At 41.5% G+C, this 14322-nt stretch overlaps 1 protein-coding gene across 2 annotated transcripts in view; it reads right to left on the bottom strand.

The window, feature by feature from the left end:
- Positions 1 to 14322, bottom strand: part of CSMD1 (CUB and Sushi multiple domains 1) — a 2062046-nt gene that overhangs the window by 1080909 nt on the left and 966815 nt on the right. The gene's annotated exons all lie outside the window — the stretch shown is intronic.

Here is a 14322-nt window from a genome sequence, read left to right as displayed (position 1 = left end):
GTATTTAGACAAGGCCAGAAGCAAAGTGGAAGTTCTCCCTTCAGAGAAAAGTACCTCCTTCTTTGATGGCCACTTCTTTCCACTGGGGTCTCAGTCACAGAGGTCCTTCATGTAGGACATATATTTTTGCCACAGTGTCTTTGATTTCCATGCCTGAAATACTCTCATGGCCTTTTCAGCCAGACCAGGAAGCCTTAAGGGCTGATTCTGCTATTTAAGCGATTGTCATTCTATGAGTCTATGTGTCTGCCTCCCATGCTGGTTTTCTGTCTTGTTGATCTGTCCATTGCTGAAAGTGGGGTATTGAAGTACCCAGTACTACTGTATTTGAGTCTATGTCTCCCTTTAGATCTCTTAACATTTCTTTAAATAGCCAGATGCCATGTAATTAGGTGCATATACTTTTATAATAGTCACATCATTCTGTTGAATCCCTTAATCATTGCATAATGCCCTTCTCTGTCTCTTTTAATATTTTTTGTGTCTGTCTATTTTTCCTGATATTAGGATGGCTGCACCAGCTCTTTTTTTTTTTTTTTTTTGGTTTCTATTAGCATGGAATATCTTTTTCCATCCTTCCACTTACAGTCTGCATGCATCTTTGTTGGTGAGATGTGTTTCTTGTAGACAGCAAATAGATGGGTTTTATTTTTAATCCACTTATCTGTCTGTGTCTTTTAACTGGAGAGTTGAGGCCATTTACATTCAAGATGACTATTGATAAGTAACGATTTTGTCCTGCTATTATTCCATCAAAATTCCTACTTTTTACTTTTGATTTCCTTTGTCCTTCTACTGGGAGATTTTGTTCCTTTACCTTCTTTTGTAGTGATTACCATGTTTCTGTGTTTCTGTGTGCAGCACATCCTTATGCATCTTCTGTAGGCCTGGATGGGTGATGACAAATCCTTTCAATTTCTGTTTGCCATGGAAGGTCTTTATTTCACTTTCATTCATAAGAGAGAGCTTTCTAGGGTATAGTATTATGGGTTGACAGTTCTTTTCTTTTGAGACTTGGAATAAATCTCCCCATTCTCTCCTAGCCTGTAGGGTTTCTGATGAGAAGTCAGCTGTGAGTCTAATTAGAAATTAATCTGGTGTTTCTCTCGTGCACATGGTAGAACCTTTTCTTTGTTTGTGGTGAGTTTGATTAAAATGTGTTGTGGTGAAGTCTATTAGGAGTTCCATGTGCTTCCTGTACTTGGATGCCCCTTTCTTTCTCCAAATTAGGGAAGTTTTCTGTTATTATTTCACTAAAAATGCCTTCTAATCCTTTCTATCTTTCCACGCCTTCAGGAACTCCTAGAACCTGTATGTTGGGTCATTTGATAGTGTCCTGTAAATTACCAACAGTGTTTTTTAGTTCTCTAATTTCTTCTTCTTGTGTTTGGTCTGACTCTAATTTCCTGTGCTTTGTCTTCTAAGTCAGTTATTCTTTCTTCTGCTTCACTGATTCTTTTGCCTTTTGTATTTGTTCTATTGAATTTTTCATTTCCAAGATTTCATTTTGATCTCTCTTTAAGAGCTCAATTTCATGGGAGAAATTTTCTTTCACATCATGTACAGATTTCATTAGTTCATGCATTTGCTTCTGATCACTTGTAAGTAATCCTATGATCATTTTTTGAATTCCATTTCTGGCATTTCTTCAGTCTCATCATCTTCACAGTCTAGTATTGAAGGGTTGTGTTCTTTTGGGGGTGTCGTGATGTCTTCCTTATTCAGGTTTCTTGAACTGGTGCATTTGTTATTTGGCAGTTGTGGAGATATTTGTTGGTTTCTTCTTTTTTTGTGGTGGCTTTTATCTTTGTACTTTGTCTCTGTGGATTAGCAGAGTGTCTGTTTTCAGTGAATACTTAGAGGACTGTGGTGTGTGTGGCCAGGGAGCTCTGTTCAGTGCTCCAGGGGAAGGGTGTGTCTAAGTTGACACATTCAGGTTTGGCATGGTAAATCTCTTTTCTTTTCTTTTTACTTTTTCTTCTTCTTCTTTTTTTATCACAGGGGAGGTTTGTTCTTGTCTGTTGGCACAGACTCAGCTGAACTCCTCCCCTCAAAGTGCTAGTCCCAGTGTCTATATTATCCATGTGCTCTGCCATAAGGACCACACAACGGATCTGTGCAGTCCTCAGTGTGAGCTCAGATTCTGCAGTAATGTCCCTCTCCAGGTAACCAGGGAGCCCTGAGCATGTGAAGCCTCCCACGGTGACTGCCTAAGGTCCCAACCACACCCTGAGTCCTCCCAACCAGCTGCAGTGTTTTCACAGTCCTGGCACACATGCCTCCCACAGTCACGAACAACCAGTCCCCTGTCCTCCCCACCAGACTCAGGAGTCTCCACTTGGCTGGTTTCTGGGTGTAGACATGGGCTGGTGCAGCTGTTATGTATGTCCAAAATGGATGCTGTTGTAGTGTGATCAGGGTGAGAGAAACATGCTCCCCTAACTTTCTGTATTCTCCTTTAGTTTGGTGGGTACTCTATCCCCCGTGGGGTCTGAACTGGATTCCTTCTAGGCTCTTCCTGCAGCTTTTTTGCCAGTGCCTTGGGCTGCAGAAGTCTGGTCTCACCTCACTCTCCAACGCTGGTGTGGAGGCTCTCGGCTGCTGGGGTCCTGAGTTGTGCACATCCCACCCTCCATGTGGGTACACTCTGTCCTTCCAATTTGCATAGTTTCCTCTGCTGTTTTCTCCCTAACTCTTCCCTGAGACTGCCAATTTTTAAATCTTAAATGTATTTTTAATTGAGAAATTTACAAGTTGCTAAAGCCAGAGTAATTTCCAATGATAGTAATATCATCCATTAATCAGCTTTTCCAGTCACTTGTTCATTCAAAATGAACTTACTCTCTGAAGAGTAACCCACCAGCTCTTTCATCATGCAATATTAACAAAGGCTCATACTGTAGTACTGACAGTTTATTGCATGTATATTTTCCTGTGCACTAAATCACTGAAATGGATACAAGAGGGATTTCCTATTCTTTGAGAGATGGTGTGTATTTTCAGAAGGTTATACAGGGTTTTCATAGGAAGAGGAAGGTAGCAGGCAGAAAAGTCTTTCAAGCAGAGTGAAAAGCAGAAGAAAACCAACGGAGCTCTTCAAAGCATGCCCTACTTGGAGAGTGGGAGAGAATGGCTGTGGGGCTGGATGACGGCGTGCTTCTACCAAGTGCAGTGAGGCCAGGACGAGGAAGGGGCAGAGTGGGATGCGAGTCCTGTTTGTCAGTCACGGGGCTCTGGATTTTATTCTGCATTGGGGATTTGAGACAGAGAGGGACTAAAAGTAGGGTGTGTGGAAAATTCCATTCCCAATTTAGGAAGAAATCTTCGGTGGTAGCATAGCCTAACACAGAGCACTGCTGTATAAGCAAGCGGCATAGCATTTTTTGTTTGTTTTTAGTCAAAGTATAGAAACTCAAAATCTTTCCTCCCAGTGCTCCTGGACTCGGACAAGTGCTTGTAATGATTGTCATGAACACGCACAGCTCACATAAACTTACAGTTTCAGAGTGATTGTGCCTTTGTGAAAAGACACAAGACAGCAACTTTTCCATTTCAAGATATCACCTAAAATACCCCGTGCACAAAGAGCAGTTCCTGCAGTATCTGATGCTTTTCCATAAAGCCATGGGTTTTTCTGTGCAGATTGGGCTACCACGTAACAAAAGGTAGTAATACATATTCATTGTATCAGAGGTGCACAGAATGCTGTGATAACAAACACTTATATATCCAACAAAAGAGGTACAATAAACCAACACAGCCATAGTGTTGTTGAGAACTCATTTTGCAGGACTGGAAACATAAGTTTTATCCTTTCTCCAAGCATTGAGTGACTTGGAAGGAAAACGTCTGATTTCTACCAAATCCACATTCAGTTTTTCCTCCTTGAATAATTCCTTTTTCTTCCAAGCAGCCTGAAGAGAGTGTGTCATGAACTCTACCTTGATGTAGTGGGGCAGCAATACCACCCACAGAAGACTGTGTGGAAGATTCTCCACATTGGGTAAGCATGAGGCTACAGACTCTGCCTGACATAAATGTAAAGCTTTCTCATAGACAACGACAAATCTGACATGTGGATAAAGTAAAATTAGTGTGAATTCTTTAAGAAAAAATAAGTTTAGGCAAGTCTTACGTAAACAGACCCAGGTGTACATACATCAGGAAATCATTATTTTTTGCCATTTGGAAAAACCAGAAACTGAACAAAATCCACATATTAACCACCAGGTGATAGAAATGGGTGGCTGCTACTATGTTCTCATAAATTAGCACCTGTGCTATTTATGAAAGAAATTCTTGTTTTTCAGAGAGTGTTATCTCTAAGTGAGTGCACAGGCAGCTTGACCTTTGCTAAAAATGGATGATGTTGTCTTGCTGCTCATCCCTCCCCAACTCCCCCTCAGGGACTTCAGTGCAGGTGTACCTCAGGCAGTGACCCCAGCTAGCTGGTCTCCCCAAGCAGCGTTGCTTTTACACCCTACAACACCAGCTACTTTCGCTACTACTGTTCCACTGCACGAGTGACACTTAGTATCTCGTCCCTCTGTCAGGATTGTGTTAGTTTTTCCCCACTAACCCCTAAGCTCCTTGAGATGAGGGGCAGTGGCGACTTCATCTTTATATGCCCAGCTCCTATCACAATGCCCAACACATGAGTAACCACCCAACAAATATTGGATGAACGGCTATTGGTGTGGAGGCTTCTGGGAGATTTTTCTAGGTACCCCATGTGTGATGTGTTCCTACCACCTTGTGCAGAAGGGATTGCTGTTTGTCTTCTTCCTCCTCAGCCTACTTTTGGAATGTTTGAGTTTTTTGTAGAATTCCAGTTTAGTTCATTTTCCAGTCACTGAACTATAATTTTCTGCAGTATTTCTTTGGTGTTTGCTCTAAGAATTACACTGCATGTCCTAGACTCTTCAGCCTTGTTTGGGCAAATATGAAGTAGATGAAGAATGTATGAAGAATGGGATTGCCTAGGTCCATCTATGGCACTTCCCACCTCCTGTTCTTCTAAATGGCTATCACATGTGTTACAATTGTATGTATTGTAAGTCCAAAACGCACCGTTTTGTAATTCTTTAAAAAATTTTTATATACTCTATAAACACTAAGAGAAAAAAGTGCTTCTTTACACAAATATTACACCATTTACAATGATCCCCGTTTATATAAAGGACATTTCATGTACTCATTTGAGAGTCAGAGAGAAGTGTGGAGGGGAAGGGAGAAGTGTGGAGGGGAAGGGAGAAGTGTGGAGGGGAAGGGAGAAGTGTGGAGGGGTGGGGAGAAGGGAAGAGAGGAGAGGATAAGTGAGGAGAGGAGAGGAGAAGAGAGGAGGGGAGGGGAGGGGAGGGGAGAGGAGAGGAGAGGAGAGGAGAGGAGAGGAGAGGAGAGGAGGAGAGCAGAGGAAAGGAGGGGAGAGGGGAGGACATGAGAGCAGAGGAGAGAAGGGGAGGGGAGAGGGGAGGAGAGCAGAAGAGAGGAGGGGAGGGAAGAGGGGAGGAGTGCAGAGGAGGGGAGGGGAGGGGGAAGGGGAAGGGAGGAGAGGAGAGAGGAGTGATAAAAAGAGACACAGAGACCTACCCTCAGATCCACTCCCCAAATGCCTGTGAGCCAAGAACTAGACCTAGGTGCCCTAGGTGTGTGACAGGGACATAACTTTTATAACCATCACCTGCTGCCTCCCAGGGTGTGTGTTAACAGAAGCTGGAATAAGGAGTGTGACTGGGACTGGGATCCTGGCACTCTGATATAGGATGCAGCTGTACCAATGGTGTCTTAACCACAGCACCTCATGCTATCTTGCTTAAGTCTAAATAACTTATTTCCACATTTGATATATTGCAGAGCTGCCATAGGCAAATTCTTGCATTTCCTCTAATCTTCTCTATGTTTATCATTTTTAGAGAAGTTGTCCCAGACAAGAGTACAAATAGCTTGTTGACTGTTAATTTTTTTTTTTTTTGCATTTAGCACTTTTGTTTGTTATCTAAAGATAGGATTTCACAAGTCATTTTATTTCTAATTGCAATACAGCAATACAATAAATAATAAAAGGCTAACCGAATTATTGTAACTACTTAGGAGTTAAAAACGCCCTCCTGATAAGCACCTTGTGGAAGGGCACAGCAGCGTGTTGTGGCCCAAGGGAGGAGCTGTCCACATCTGTGTCAGAGATTCTGGGTTGAGTCCTCCCTTCACCCCTAACCCAACCTTCTGGAAATGTGCACTCCGGGAAGCAGCAGGTGGGGGCTCAAGGATTCCACCTGGAGGGCTGCCATGGATTTTGATGTGCAATCAGCAGTCAATGGCTGTTGCTTATACATAGTTATTTTCCTCTGAAAGTACCTCTTGAATCTAAACATTGATCTTTCCAAATGTGGAAAACTTTAGCCACTGTTACCACAGAGATACTTTCTGCCACTTTCTCTTCTCCCGTGGGACCTTGGACAAGCTTCTCTCCACCCATAGCAGCTTTTCACTCAGCCTGTGATGGCTTTTCAGTTTTGTTTTTTCTGTGTCCTCAGACTAATTTCTGATTATCTGACTAGAAATTTGTTGACTCTTCCATTATTCTCATGCTATGAGCCCTTTCTGTGAGCTTGTTTTTGATTTTTTCTTTTAGATTTTATTTATTTATATGAGAGGTAGAGTTACAGATAGTGAGGAGGGAGAGACAGAGAGAGGTCTTCCTTCTCCTGGTTCACTCCCCCAAATAGCCACCACCGCCAGAGCTGAGCCGATCCAAAGCCAGGAGCCAGGAGCTTCTTCCCAGTCTCCCATGTGGATGCAGGGGCCCAAGACCTTGGGCCATCTTCTACTGCTTTCCCAGGCCATAGTAGAGAGCTGGATGGGAAGAGGAACAGCTGGGACTAGAACTGGTGCCCATATGGAATGCCGGCACCACAGGCGGAGGGTTAACCCACTGTGCCACGGCGCCAGCCCCTTGTTTTTGATTTTTAAATTTCATATTTTATATTCTTCCAAACCTGAATTTTTGGTTCTCATTATTTACTCTGTTCTTCTGCTGATGTTTCCACTTTCCCCATCAAGAACACTGCTGCCTTTACTTCCTTAAATATGGTTAAAGTCCTTGTATGCTCATTTCACCATCTGGTCCATTTCAAGCTTGATCCAAATTGTCTGTTTCCCTTGAACTAGCTGAAAATTATCATTCTCTGCCTTAAAAGTTAATATGTTGGGGGATATATATATATATATATATATATATATATATATATCATTGTTTCTGGAATTCTATTTTTTTTTTCTTTTTTGCGGATTCTGGGTTCTGTTATAGTCTTCCAAAAAGAGTTGCTATAATCTTTCGGTTTTACTCACTTTTTTTTTTTTTTAAATCTTTTAAGATCATTGCTCTGGTTTCTTCAAATTATTTTGGCAGCAGTTACCTTGGGCGGACTCGCACTTGGAATGGCAGGTGCTCAGTCTCAGTAAGATCTCACTCCTGCTGTCCTGGCTGGAATCTACTCTGCATTTGCATATTCTCCAGCCCAGTTCAGAACCCCTGGGTGGGCCTCCACTCTGGACCTCTCCTTCCTGGGATTCCTGCTGCATTTGCCAGTGGCTGTGGGTAAGGTGGTTCAGACAGGGGAGTGCCCCTTGTGAGCTCAGGCCTCCGCACTGCTCTGACTGCAACACTTCCTTCCGCGGCTGGGTGGTGCCTCACCTGCAGCCTGCCTGCTCTGCTCCTCTCCAGTGCTGCCAGTGGGTGGGGTTCTTCCCCCACTGCTGTGTTTATCTTGATGTTTCATTCACCATTGCAATTACAAAGCAGCCCGGTCCACTAGGAGTGTGAGCATCCTGAATTGCATGCTGGGGAATAATTCTTTTGCTTCACTCTCAAAATACATCTGCTTGTACTTGACATGAATATATAAATATCAAAAAATAACTACATACTTCTCTCTCCATTCCTTCTCTCCTTCCGTCCATCCTTTTATGCATTTGGTGTGTCAAACTTGCTTAATTGAATTGCTTCAGTTCTTATTGTCAGGGAAATAAGTTTGATTTTATTTCAAGTTTGTAGTGATGAAAAGTGACATAATCCTATAATTGCTAAAAACTGTGATTGGCATTGAGATGGAGTGATTTCAGGCCTGCACTTCTGTTGTCAAACAAGGGTGTAAGTCAGATGTGTGTGGTCATGTGCTGGCGTTCTGTGGTTTTAGGTTTTGAAAACTCAACACACAGCAAGGAAAAACAGCATTTCCACTCCTGCAGTTTCCCAGAACAATTCCAAAACCAGAAGCTGGGAGTACAGAAGACGAAGAGACTTGTGCTCCACTCTGTGAAACACACGGGGAGCTTTGCAGCCTTGGGATTTCTCATGTGAAACTCACAGGGTTACAGGTAGCCGAAAACTCCACGTCATCCAACAACAATGAATCAGCCAGAAAATAGAGCTGAATCCTTTCACGATGCAACTAAGTCCTGTCAACAAAAATGCGGCCAGGCTGCCCTGGGCACTCTCCAAGTTCCCTAAGAATTCTTCTTCTGGCACTGCCTTGGGTTCTATCATCTACAATGCATTACCTCCTGCTCCCATCCTTTTTGGGAATTGGCTCATCACGAGCACATTAGAGCTATTCCTTCTAGAAACAGTTGAGATGGAGCACTTCAAAGCCAGTCCACAACAACAACTTTTAGAAATAAAAGCAGTAGGTCCATTAAATGATGAGAATGAAAAACTAGGCTAAAATTAGATTTGAAAGGAGGGAGTCAGAAAACTTGGCAGCAGTGATACAAAATGGAGCCTTGTGAATCGACAGTTCTTAGTCACGTTAAGAGCAAGGTCATACTTAATGAAGCTAAAAAAAAGTAAATTTAGAAGAGGCTGAGGGAAATTTGGGAACTATTTGTTATTCTGTGTGACTCGCACACTTAGATTCTATTTTCTCCTCATTTTCTGGTTGTCTTCATCCAACATTCTTTCAGAGGACCTCAATTGTGTCTTTCAGCCAGATGGCATAAAAATAACCACATTATTAATCCTGCAGCAGGAGGCACACGGAGCCTCACTTTTTACCATTCAAATAAATAGTTAAAAGAGAATGCACTGAATTTCAATGTATGCTTTCTGGTAATAATTCTCTGACATATAGTTATTTTTGGGTTATTGATAAATAACTTGCTCATATGCAAATATTGACTGTATACACAGCAGTTCTATTCTCCATTTCAGCAATGTAGGCACCCAAGCAAAAATCTTCGCTACATTTTTATCTCAGTATCACTTGGTTTAAAATTGCTTTAATTGTTGGCATTTTAAAATAATGTAAGTTCAGCAATATTGTCAATGTGAAATCTTGATCTATATAAATAGTTTAAGTAGTATAAATCTATAAAAATGCTTAGATGATGGTCTTGCTAACAAATCACTACAGAGAAGAGTTTATTCATGGCTTTGTAAAGCTTGAAGTGCATTAAAGGAAAATATACTCATAATTTCAACTTTTGGGTTTTTATCTTTGCTATAGTATCAACGTGTACAAGAGCAATTTATAATATGGTCTCTTAAATCAGCTTAAATGAATTTCAATTTAATTATGCCTACAACATGCACACGTGAACATCATGTGTACCTTATGTGGTCTAATTATTTTGTTTAATTATGTGAAATTATAAACAGATTATACTGCAACTTTTCCATACAGGAAGGGAGAGCAAATGACTGTATTAAAAAAAAAAAAAAAACTATGAAACTGAGTCCTCCAAACCAACAAAAATAAATAAATAAATAAAAAGCGCAAGTTAACAAAATGCAACCTCTGAATATGCAATGTGGTACTCAGTGAGGAGATCCCATTGAAGTGTCAGAGTCTGCCCCACCAAGATGATTATTTACCTTCCAGAAAGGTCTTTGTGCAAAACCCTGTTTATGCTCCATTCTAAAAATCTAACATCTGGTACTGTATAGAATGTCATACTTGGAAACATGATCCATCATGAATATTCCCATGGGAAGCTAAAGGACCAAATTCCATTCTTCATTTCTATCCCAGTTCCATTGGCCGCTGCACACAGGAGCAGAGCTCAGCTTTCCCGTGATCCCATGAAGAGCCTTTGCTTGACACGGCAGGGGACAGCCATGGAGAGGGGACCTTGAGGCTGCAGATCATTGAGTCCCATCGATTAAAACACAACATGGCTTGCACAGCCTTTCTCTCCACTCCTCACGTGATGCGTGGCCATCTGCTGGGCTCTTTTGCTAGGAGGAATTTCATGAGCCTTCAGTTCTCCCAAGAAGGAGCTTCATTCCTCTATCATCGCACAGCATCAGTCATTTTGCTTTATAAGGCATCAAGGTTTTAATAATGCCCGTCTCAGTGTGACAGTTAGAGCCAGCCTCCCCTAACAGGCTGAACCCTCCACAAACAGGGACCATGTAGGATTTCACGTACTTTAATTCAGACCCCAGTCCAAACACTGAGTGAGCAAGTCTGTTGCTGTGTGTTGAAGAAATGTTTGGAATTATTAAGCACAGGACCAGACAGTGTATACCAAGTATGGATGTGTTAAAAGAAAAGAAGCAAGGGAAAAAATGTGTCTGAGCTGAAAATCCTCCCTGCAGCACGTTAAATGTAGATTATGTTGGATTCTAGTTAGCATAGTGAGAGAATTAAGAATAATCTGAAAGACAGTGAAGTGTTACAGCACATATATATGTGTATATACATACATATGTATATGTGACATACATATACATAAACATATATAGCACTGCTAATCAACGAACATACAAAATATAGACACGGACATTCCTTAATACATAAAGTGCTGAAATGGGTTTAAGCCTGGGCCTCCCATCTCAGTGACAGGGGACTAAGTACTTGGGACATCTTCCACTGCTTTTTCAGGCCATCAGCAGGGAGCCGAATTGAAAGTGGAGCAGCCAGGACATAAACCCGGTGCTCCGTGGGATGCCGAAGTTGCAGGTGGCGCCTTAACCAGCTGCACCACAATGCCACTGCCCTCCTTTGTGAAATAGCACAATAAGTTTTATAGCTGTTAATATTTACTAATGTAAATGTCTTTTGTCAAAATCTCTATAAAGTGACAAATGAATTTGGTGGGAATTGAAAACTAAAAACACCATATATCCCCTTGGAGAATATGTGTAATTGGTGAAGTATTATGTAGTGACACATTTATTCCTTATTCTTCATGGTGGAGTTAATCTATTATTATAGTGTAATGCACACTATGTCAGAGAGATTGCCATGATTTGTGACCCATTTTAAAGCACTGAGTTCATTTTATAGACATAAAAATTATCAGTGAAGACACAGTGTGTTCTCAGTGTCTCTCTACCTTTTGAGCATTTCCAGCTAGTTCAGTTTTTGCTGGAAGTTGAAATCAGCAGGAGAGCCTTTTCTTCCTTAAAAAAAAACCTCTTTATTTTCATTGTATGTGAAATGCAGAGAGAGATTTTCCAGTCTACTGTTTCAGTCCCCAAATGTTCACAACAGCTAGGGCTGCACCAGGCCAAAGCCAGGAGCCTAAAATTGCTGCTAGGTCTCCCAGGTGGGTAGCAGGGACTCAAGTACCTGGGCTATCAGCTGCCTCCCAGGGTGTGCATTAACCAGGAAGCCGGCTCCTAGCAGGGGAGCCAGGGCCTGAAGACACTTCAGTAGGTGATGTCGATGTCCCAAGCAGTGACCCAACTACTGAAACAAATGTCCACCCTCTGCATTCCCAAGAGGAATAAGCAAGGGCTGTTCCTTGATGATCGGCAGAAAGCTCTCCACTCTATATCTGCTCTGTTTCATAAACTTAAAATAGTATTTCCCAATGTATTTGTCCACTATGCATGCTAGGGAGATAAAGCAGTATTCATCACATTGAAATACTCAGACATATAATTGTTAGTGCTTCTGGGTGGATGGATGGGCAAAGACATTATGGAAAGGTGAGTATAGACTTTCTTGGTTTGTCTGAGCATAATTTTAACAGTTGCAAAACATTGTGTTTTATAATTAATTGCTAGAAATACAAGTAAATAGGAAAAAGGGTAGGAGGGTGGGTGGGAGGGAGGATAGGGTGGGAAGTATCACTATGTTCCTGAATCTGTATATGTGACATACATGAAATTTGTATACCAAAATAAAATTTTTACAAAGGAATCTCCCAAATACCAATAGCCAAAAATAAATAAATAAAATGAAGAAACATCTCTATGCTTAGAAAACATTTAACAAGGAATACTGACCTACCTACAAGGAGTATTGTCTAACAAGTCCTCCTGTCTTTTGCTCTACCCACTCTCCAAATCCCCAGCCATCCTGGACCACAGCTTCTATCTCACACTCAGGGTACCAGACATATGATATGGGTCATTCTATAGAACCAGACACATCTTTGCCTCAACTCCAACTCAAGATGAGTTCTCTCCTCTTGTCGTCTTAGCCTTCATCTTATCAGTGTCTGAAGAGCTACTGAAATACCAAGTATCTGCTTTGTAACCACTTATATGATGCACTGGAAATGTGTATGTGTATGTGTGTGTGTGTGTGTGCATACACACATTCAATGACGAATCTCATACACAGGTTACAATTTCCCCAGAATTATAATAGCACAACAACACATCAATTCCCACTAACAGTATGTGAAGTCACAGTGCAGAATAATTCAACACTATGAAGCATATAACATTGCCAATATAAATTGGACAAATGACATAAAAGAACAAATGCATTTTAAGTTACTAAGTATGATAAAGTCCAGAAAGAAAATGATGTGTCCACTTACATGGGGTTGGGAGGACAAGGGATTAGCACTCTGCACAAAGGGAAAATTCTCTGGAGACAGCCCAGAGCATCAGAGGTGCCATCTACTCACTGAAATTCTCTACTGTCGCTTGTCCCTGCACCACAATGCGTGGCAGCCATGGATCTATCTGCTGATGTGTGTGATGATACAGTGCTATGTGGGCACCCCCAAGGATGTCTACTCCAGTGTGCAGTACTTTCATCAAAGTTACCTTCTGAGGGCTCCAGAATCTTATTAATGCGCAGGAACAACTATCTTAGCTTTGAGATGTGACCTCTCAGCCACAGGCATACCCACAGCTTCACTTTCCCACCATCACATCCAAGTGACCCGTCTAAGATAAAGCCACCATCCTCGTCTAAAACACCACTGTGCTGGTCAGATTCCTCCTCTCTGGACTCCTGATCATTCTGGGCACATGGATGAGAAAATGGGGATTTATTTTATCTGTTCTGCATTTCCTCCATTTTCTAAGTTGCAAAGTTTAAGTCTTGCTTCTTATCCTTCTCCACGTTGTACTTTATTCTGTCTCCCTTGCTGCAATTCTATCATTAACTTCTTCCCAGCTCATTCTAAAAATTATCCTCAGTCCATTCCCCGGGATTTTTCAGAGACATAAACCAAATTGAGCCTAAAAACCCTCCTTTCTCATTTCTGATTGGTAACTGGCTCCCAGTATAGCAATGTCCTTCCAAAAGTCCTTGCTGTCATCGTAAAATCTTCTCAACAGCCACGGCCACCCTGCATGTGTGTCCCTCTGCTCTCAGGGCCCTCTTTCATCTCTCAGTTGGAAAAAAAGTTCTATTTCAAGAAATGCAATCTACCAGTAGGGAGAAGGAAAAAAAATATGTTTGCAAGAAATGTCCACATGCTAAAGAGAGAATCCTTAAATAATTTATGAGAAAATGCTGTAATTATTTTAAAACCAGCTTGCAGATTCACAGTGTCTATTCAGGTTAATATTTTAACTCTCAGCTGCATTTTATTGGGTTTTTTTTCTTTTAATCGTCCACTTATACACTTACATTTATTACATAATCGAGGCATGAACTGATCAATACAGTTGAATGGATGCCATCATGATGAGTTTGATGTCAAATATTTTAACACAAAATGTTAGGTGTGAATTACTCTATTTTAGGGTTTGGAAGGTGTTGGTTTTCATGTGTAGTTCTAACTAAACTTTTAAGAAATAAGTTGCAAACATACTTAAAATAGGTAACATTTAGAATTCTTTATTCTAGCTAGATTGCTTCAGAGTCATGCAAATGTTTAAAGGCCAGTACATCGAAAACCTCACTGTTTTCACTCGAATTTTGCCCAGAATATCCTACCCACAGTGGCACTCATCATGCTTCACATTCCTGAAAGTGATACGGGGTCCGTGCTGTGGTGGAGCAGGTAAAGCCACTGCCTGCAGTGCCAGCATCCTACATGGGTGCCGGTTCAAGTCCCAGCTGCTCCACTTCTGATCCAGCTCTCTGCTGCTGTGGCCTGGGAAAGCAGTAGAAGATGGCCCAAGTT

This window comes from Oryctolagus cuniculus, chromosome 8, assembly GCF_051225735.1.
Source record: "Oryctolagus cuniculus isolate XC-2025 breed Fujian yellow rabbit chromosome 8, ASM5122573v1, whole genome shotgun sequence".
NCBI classification, from domain to species: domain Eukaryota; kingdom Metazoa; phylum Chordata; class Mammalia; order Lagomorpha; family Leporidae; genus Oryctolagus; species Oryctolagus cuniculus.
Note: the sequence above shows the minus strand (reverse complement) of the source record. Positions and strands in the feature narration are given on the sequence as shown.